Here is a 7,755-nt window from a genome sequence, read left to right as displayed (position 1 = left end):
ATCGCCATCGCTCCCTCCCCCTCAGGCTGGCAGCCGGCCACGTAGAGGGGGCAGGGCAGCAGTGAGGGCAGCCAAGCAGGGGCAGCGCTTTGGTGGGCACTGAGGGAAGGAAGGAATGAAGAAGAGCCAAGCTTAGGAGGAAAAAAGAGCTCTGTCGGGCAGGGGAGCAGAGTGGGTCACTCCATGGTGAGCCGGTTCCGCCGCCATAGAGTCTTTTATTATTTTTTTCTCCTCCCCTAACGAGAGTCGCACCGACAGCTTGGCGTGTGCTCCCAATCCCGCCTGCCTGAAGAATAGGAGGGGAGTTCGGTTGTTTGAAAAGCCCTGCATGGAACTCCTCTCCTGTTCCTTCTTCTGTTGTTTGTACAAGCCATGTGGGGCATGCTGCCTTGCCTTTCACAGCTGCCTCATTTCCAATTGGACCTGGGATCCATGGAGAGGGAGGGAAAAGATGGATTTCTTCTCTCCCCCCCCCAATTGGAAATGAGGCAGGTGTGAAAGACAAGGGAGCGCACCACGTGTGGCTTGTTCAAACAGCAGAAGAAGGAATAGGAGGGGAGGATTCATTGGACAAGCCCATGGGCATGCACTGCTCTCTCCTCTGACAGCCGCCTCATTTCCAATGAAGAGGGTGGGAATCCATGCAATTTTCTCCCTCTGCATGGATTCCCCACCACCTTCATTGGAAATGAGGTGACTATCAGAGAGAAGAGGACAGTGCATGCCACGTGGGCTTCTCGGGGCCCTCCGGAAGATCTGGTATGCTAAGGTATGCTAAATTTCACCAACTGGAATGCCTGTACTGGTCTGTACTGGCTGAAACCCACCCCTGATGTGTCTTCACCAATGTTATACGGCATTGATGGAAATAATTCTTTTACAGCATAATTCTTTTGAATATGGAAGGCTGCAAATTCCTTTAGTTGGAATCATTCTCAAGAAAAAATAACTTAACACTCTTTGCAGCAGTCTGGCCCAAATCTCTGAATTTTCTAGTACTTGACTGAGCACGCTGGTTTTCCTGAAGTACATTTTGCCATGAGCTCTTCTCTGTCAAGTTGGACATGTCCTTTCCTGCCTCTGATAATTCCCAGAGATTGAACAACCTGAGGAAAAGGAGAGAACTTTAAAAAAACAGTTCAGGAGTCGATTATAGACATTTAGTCTACTAGAAATGGACCAAGGGCTGTTAGACCATGTCTGTCTTGTTCTGAAGAGATTTAAAGGAATCTGGGTAGAAACAGGAAGGAACGCCAGATGAAATTTTCTCTAAGTGTCCTCTAATGGAGGCCCAGCATCTCCTACAACATTGTATCTTTCTGTATATTTTGTCCCGAAATCTCCACACTCCTTCAATTTTCCCACACAATCCAAAAAGTGAAACTCTGAATATTCACACTGCATCTGCAAGCCATCATGGGACGAAAAAAACCTCCAAATTTTAGTGAACAAACAGAATATGAGAAAGTGGGGTTCTGAAGAACTGCATTGTTCTTTGACACTCAATTTGTGTGTGTGTGTGAGGTGGATTAATATTAGTAATTAGGAATATATGAAAGTTCATACCACAATCACAAAGGCAACAGCAAAGAAAATTAAACTACTTAAAAGGAATAAATGGATTAGACAAGCTGGTTGTTGAGGCTATTTGACAGAAATGGGTTCTGTCTGACAGATTTTCAAATATTTAGAAATACTATACCCAAGTGCTTGCTTTGGAGTTCTCAAAATTAGTGTCTGAATTGGCCCACACTGATGGCATAGCTCTGTGGACTTTATGATGGTTTCTTGAGCTCATCACAGGGCATCAAAGAGGAAAACTGTCCAACTTATGAGCAGTTGAGGGAATCAAGACATCAGGAGCCAAACCTTATTTCACATTTCCTGTATTTCTTCTATTACATGAAAATTGAGAGGATGGTTGATGTTAATTTTCTCCTTTTCAATAGCTTCTAGTGAAGTACCCCATTCTATTCCCATCTTGACAAAACACTCCATCACTGGAGTTTTTAAAGATGAGACTGGACAACCACTTGTCTGAAATGGTATAGGTTCTCCTGCTTGAGCAGGGGGCTGGACTAGAAGACCTCCAAGGTCCTTTTCAACTCTATTCTACTCTACTCTACTCTTCCTTGACTAAACTGTAAGCATTCTGGACTCCTTATAGTTCTCTCTGCTGAAAGTTGTGGTCCACAGATACTGGTTTTCTCAGACAGTGTCTTCATTGTTGAAAATTGACTTGCTGCCTTGCAAATTTGCTCAATGGCATCCTCACATTGCACTATTCCCAGGCCTTTGCCTTGTACACAAAACCAGTTTGAGGCTAATTGCTGACTTAAAATTTAGCTCCAGAAAGCAAATTAATCGAAGCATTTTCATTTGATAAACTGTTTTTAATTCTTTTCGAGGTGAGATCTAAATGCACAATTTCCCAAAGAAAGGAGTTTTTAATGATTAGCTAATGAATAACTAAATCGACATTGGGCATCTTGATCTACTTCTGCCAACTCACTGTCACACCAGAGTATCAAATGATTTTGTGATACGGATGGAAACTAACCCCACTCCTATTGAATGGATGCCAACATCATTCCCCGTTTATAAGCAGAATTATGTTCACTATACGTTCCTGCCATGTCAGGGGCCTTTAAAGGGAACATTGTAGCAGTATACAAATAGCTGGATATATATCAAATGAATTGAGGTTTTTTTTTTAAAAAAAGACAAAAAACAACACTGTTGTAACATTTCAAAATCTGATAACCATATGTATTTTTCTACGAAGCAACGATGCCTGTTTCATAGCCCTTCGTTTCATGGCTAAATAATAGATATATTTATGATTTGAGCTGGGAAAATATTGAATGGATTTGCATGATTTAAAAAAGCACTTCAGGTTGCAGATAAATCAGACCAGAAAATGGTCATTCTGCCCCCCTCCCAACAAACCCGAACCAAAATAAATAATTTTTTAAATCAAATTTCATGACTGGAGAAGAAAAAAATAGGGATAGGTAAAGCTGTCAGCCATCCGTTCAATCATTTTGCAATTATTTCCAAAAGCTTTAAGTTCATTTTATCCTGCTTATATGTCAAGTTAAGCAAAGAAAAGAGGTTGCTTGAAAACCAGTATGTATGTTCATACATCCTGTATTTCTTCTAACAGACTCATTTTCTATCTCCTTTTCCAAATGTACAGACTTTTGAATTGTTATTCAAAAATGTTATTTTTTTTCTTGATAGGATGCATTTTTATTTGAACATTATGGGAAACAGAAAACTGGACAATGATCTGAAAGGCTTTTAAAATTTGTGTCATGAGCCATCAGAGATAGGCCTGCATCTGAATTTCTCTTCCTGATTCAGTTCTCTTGTTTATTTTAGTATAGGAGTTGTGTGGCAAAGGAGTAAAAGGAATGAAAATGGCTTTTTAAAAGCCTGCAATGCCCTCTACCCACCATCTAGTTCAAGAGACGCAGACCGAGTCAATTCTCCAACCATGAAGCCCAGACTAAAATAAGAATGCTGGTTTGTTTATATAGAGCCTAGCCCGGCATTTTCCTTTGAGTGGTTGGTTGGTAAATAAATACAAAGCAGCCTGTCAGAAGAGAATATTTTTGTGGTTGTTTCTAATGATTCAGTGGATTCTTGAGTTTGGGGTATGTCTGGCCAGGGGCGAGGTGTCTTTGACCTGCCAGATGTTGCCAGAGTGCAATACCCATCAGCAGCAGTGCCATTGCCAATGATTAGATGATTGGTGGGAGTTCAAGTCATACAAATCTGGAAGCCCAAAGATGCTTTCCATTTCTGGAGAAAAGATCATAGTGTATGGTAAGTAATTAGCTACCATTATGCTTAGCTTCTTTATTAAGATAGTAGATGAACAAAGTGTGCCCTACAGATTCAGTCTGTTCAACTTTGGATGCCGTTGGATGCTGAAGCCTTAGCTCAGATTCAGCGCTGCTCCAAGCAAAGCTTGAATATTAGCTGTACTCACTGTAATTTCTATGAGTCAGTATAAGAGAGCTAGTTTGGTGTAATGATGAAGGTGCTGGCCTAGAAATCAGAGGGCTGTGAGTTCAAGTCCCACCTTAGCCAGCAAAGCCAGCTGGGTGACTTTGCGCCAGTCTCTTTTTCTCTCTCTCTCTCCCAGGCCAACCCATTTTACAGGGCTGTTGCTATGGGGAAAATAGGAAGAAGATGTATTAAATATATTCATTGCCTTGGATGTTACCTAAAAAGTAATAAAAACAGGATAAAAATGTACGAAATAAATAAATAAAAATGAGACATGGGAATATCAAAGTCTAGTCATCAAGTAAAGAAAAAGTGAACCATATTAATCTCCTTTTAAAAGGTTTTTTTTTGCTGAGTCCCTTGAAATTTAGAAAGAGAAAGGCTATATAAGAATGCAGACGTAATCTACAACAAGACACACACTTCCAAGTTGCCTTTATTTGGAGTGATTTGTTTGTTTCTTCTCTGATCAAAGCCCCCCCCCCCCAATTGCAGTTCTACAGCAAAAGAATATGTTTCAATTTACTTATTTAATGGTAGAGATCATCTTATTAAACAGCTAACCGAATGGATATGTTCCTGGCCACGACAGATATAAAGTGTTATTGTACTCAATTCAAAAATTAAGATATGATTCAGCCACTCTGCTATTTGTACTAGTAACACAGTACTTCATCCATTCCAAGCGGTTCATTTTAAAATGTTTTGGAAAATGTAAGCATGTGTCCCTTGAAACTTTCCCTAATATATCAAACATTTGGACGCAAGATTTAATATTTTAATACTTTCAAAGTGTTGACTCTGTAATCTCTTCCAGCAAATCAATAACCAAAAAGAATCCTGTGGCACCTCAAAGAATAATTTTCTTTAATTATAACATAATTATTCATGAATCATCTCTACAAATAAGAAAAAACTGGCCTTTGAGACCTAATTATATCCATCTGAAACACCTAATTTTAGAAATGTCAAGAAAAGTAAACGTATTAAAATATTAAAACACTGCGCTGGTTGGGCCGTAACAGGAAGTGATGGCAGATTAGGTTAGTCTAATGTTGTTTTTTTCTGATCTTGCTCAGGATTATCCTACAATGTAGCTGTTAAATTGCTGGTGCTTGTAAAACTCACTAATATTTCACTAAATCATACATGTTCTAATTGTTTTTTAATTTATTACACGTTGCTCTGAAACATTCCCTGCTTTATGACTTGCCTTTTAATACCAGAAAGTGGGGTTAAAATGTAATAAATAAACTTAACCCTGAAATAGTTTTAAAATAATCCTGCATACATCATAATATCTATAATTTTTTTGTTATGTTGACAGTGTTTCCCAACCTCAGCAACTTTAAAATGTGTGGACTCCAACTCCCAAAATCCTCCAGCTGGTCTTCACCCAATCCAATTCCGACCCTTCTGTCTCTGAAATAAATGAAGCTTGATGGTGTTTGAGTGCAAGAAAGACGCTTGTCTGTTCACTAAAAGTTTGTTGTTTGCAATACGCTGGTTTTAGCTTCAGCTAATACTTCACACCTGTCTTCAGTTGACTGCAAAACTGAGAGGAAATTGTGCAGACTCTGTCCACCCCCAGATCTATTCCTCTTCCATGTGGTTTTTGGGATCCATGCAGGTTTTAAGTTGCGCCTGGAAAACATAATGTAAGTACTGTAGCAACATCTGGAACTATCCTAACCATTGCTTTCAGAATTATTATCATCACTGCTGGGATGTTCCTACAAATTTGCAGCCATAGCTTGCTTTGGTTATCGGATGCAATCTAGACCAGCTCTCATTGCAAGGAAAAGAGTACAGAACTTGGGAGTACGGATTAATATAATAAATGGTCCAGAAAAATTTTAAACTGATGATTGGTTCAAAATCACTTACTGGTTTTGTTCATTAATTGTTAGGCAAAATCAAAAAAATTTAAAGGGAAAGGTGGGGGACGACTACACGACAGGGGACTATTTCTTAAAGAAAGAGGAAATATCTCTGTGTTTTTAATTTTGCAAACGTTTTGGACTTTCCATTTTTAGAGGTCTCTATTAAATCAGAAAATATCAGACCTGGGATCCAAAAAGTCACACTGAGACTGGTCTAATAAGTACCAGTCCTGGTACTCAGTGGGTTTTTGATGTGGCATGAATGGCTATGGTGAAAACAGAAAGGAAGGGAAGCCAGGATGTGCATGGGCTTCAACTGGACGACTCTGCAGTTTTCCAAATGGCACAAACCCAGCCAAATCTGACCTCTGGTGTTAGGCCAGGTCCAACGTGGATAGGTCTGAGGTGCTGGAAATTGCCTCAATTTCCCACACGTGGGTGGGAGGTGTGGGTGAATACCACTTTGTATTGAAAGAAGGCCTGCAAATAGCGTAAGGCATATTGCATGCTCCATCTCTTGTATGGATACAGTGAAGCTCAGATTTTGTGGGAATAGAAATGTGTTGGAATTAAAAATCCTTAAAAATCTCAGGAAGGAAAACTGCATCGCCCATTTCCATCTTCCAGCCTTCTGCATTTATACTTACAAAAATACTACTAAAATATCTAATAATAACAAAAATAGGGTTTTTAAAAAGGATGAAAATGGTCAGATTTGTTAATTGTATTCCTTCATTTGTCTCCTTATCTATACAAGTCACTTGACCATTCAAAATTACGTTGGACCCCCTCCACCAAAAGTATTTATGACTCGATTTTGAAGTTTCAATAGCCACACCCCTCCCCCTGGTCATGTGATTCCCATTTTAGGCATTTGGTAAATCATTCACCTTTACAACTATTTGCAGTGTTACATGGACCCGTGACCACCATTTTCATCTTGGGGGGGGGGGGGCAGTTTTTAATATTCACTTCTGGTTTCCAGCAAAAAAAACAAAAAAAAAACACCACCTATTGGATAAAATAGATTTGCTAAACAACTGCTGGGTTCACTTCAAAAGGTTGTAAAATCATGCACAGTCACATGGCCACAACAACTTATGACCGTAATTCCAGGTCAATTACAGCTGTAAATTGAGGACTACTTGTACTTCAAATATTTGCCAACTCCCATCACAGAAGTACTACATATATAATGCTGCAAATACTTCTGAATCCTGTAACTGCCTCCTGAATCTTGAGTTCTCTTGAGTCTTTTGGATTTGCCAGTCTTTTAATTTAGTTGTATGAGGTGCAATGACAATAAAGGAAAATTAAACTTAAATCTAATGAATTAATAAAAGTAAACCTCAGTAGCAATCAATTTCTTTTGTAGTCTAGCTCTGCAGCCTAGTTTGTCTTACCTGCTGCTTCTTTACATTCTGGAAATTCAGTAGGCACTTATTGTGGATCCTGGGGTTAGACTAGATGGTCTTTAGATGTTGGAAGCTCTATGAATCAGATGAAATCTGTTGACACCACTTTGTGTTGCTTCAGTCTGGGATAGATGCCACTCCAAACATGCTGCGGGCAACGGAAAGTGGGTGTTGGTCGGTTATCTGAGACACATCTCCTTGCATTTCATAATAACTGCCTTTCAGGAAGAGACGGCTAATTAAAACGATTCCCAGCATCGTGTTTTCAAAACACAGAGCGCAAAGAGGAAGGTTCTTAAAAATGCAAGAAGGGTGATCAAAACTCTTTTGCTCAGGCCACGCAGAAGGAAGAGCTGGAAGCAGAACTTGAAAGGTTTTGTTTGAATCCTAGCAATAACATGAATCAAGGCAGTGCTATCTGTTAATTAAAGCATCCATGC

At 39.6% G+C, this 7,755-nt stretch overlaps 1 long non-coding RNA gene across 2 annotated transcripts; it reads right to left on the bottom strand.

The window, feature by feature from the left end:
- Positions 1-3,827: 3,827 nt before the first annotated feature.
- LOC148048197 (uncharacterized) lies at positions 3,828-7,434 on the bottom strand. 2 transcript variants are annotated; one of them, XR_015695816.1, is made up of 3 exons: positions 7,304-7,434; positions 5,356-5,661; positions 3,828-4,178 (listed from the first exon to the last, which is right to left on the bottom strand). It is a non-coding gene; the product is annotated as an uncharacterized LOC148048197 (long non-coding RNA). The 2 variants fall into 2 exon arrangements; XR_015695815.1 differs by having other exon boundaries at positions 3,828-4,234; positions 5,551-5,661.
- Between the last annotated feature and the right edge of the window lie 321 nt (positions 7,435-7,755).

The sequence above is a fragment of the Thamnophis sirtalis genome, unplaced genomic scaffold (assembly GCF_051295495.1).
Source record: "Thamnophis sirtalis isolate CommonGarterSnake01/CBP01778 unplaced genomic scaffold, rThaSir2_p1.2 scaffold_3, whole genome shotgun sequence".
Taxonomy (NCBI): Eukaryota; Metazoa; Chordata; class Lepidosauria; order Squamata; family Natricidae; genus Thamnophis; species Thamnophis sirtalis.
Note: the sequence above shows the minus strand (reverse complement) of the source record. Positions and strands in the feature narration are given on the sequence as shown.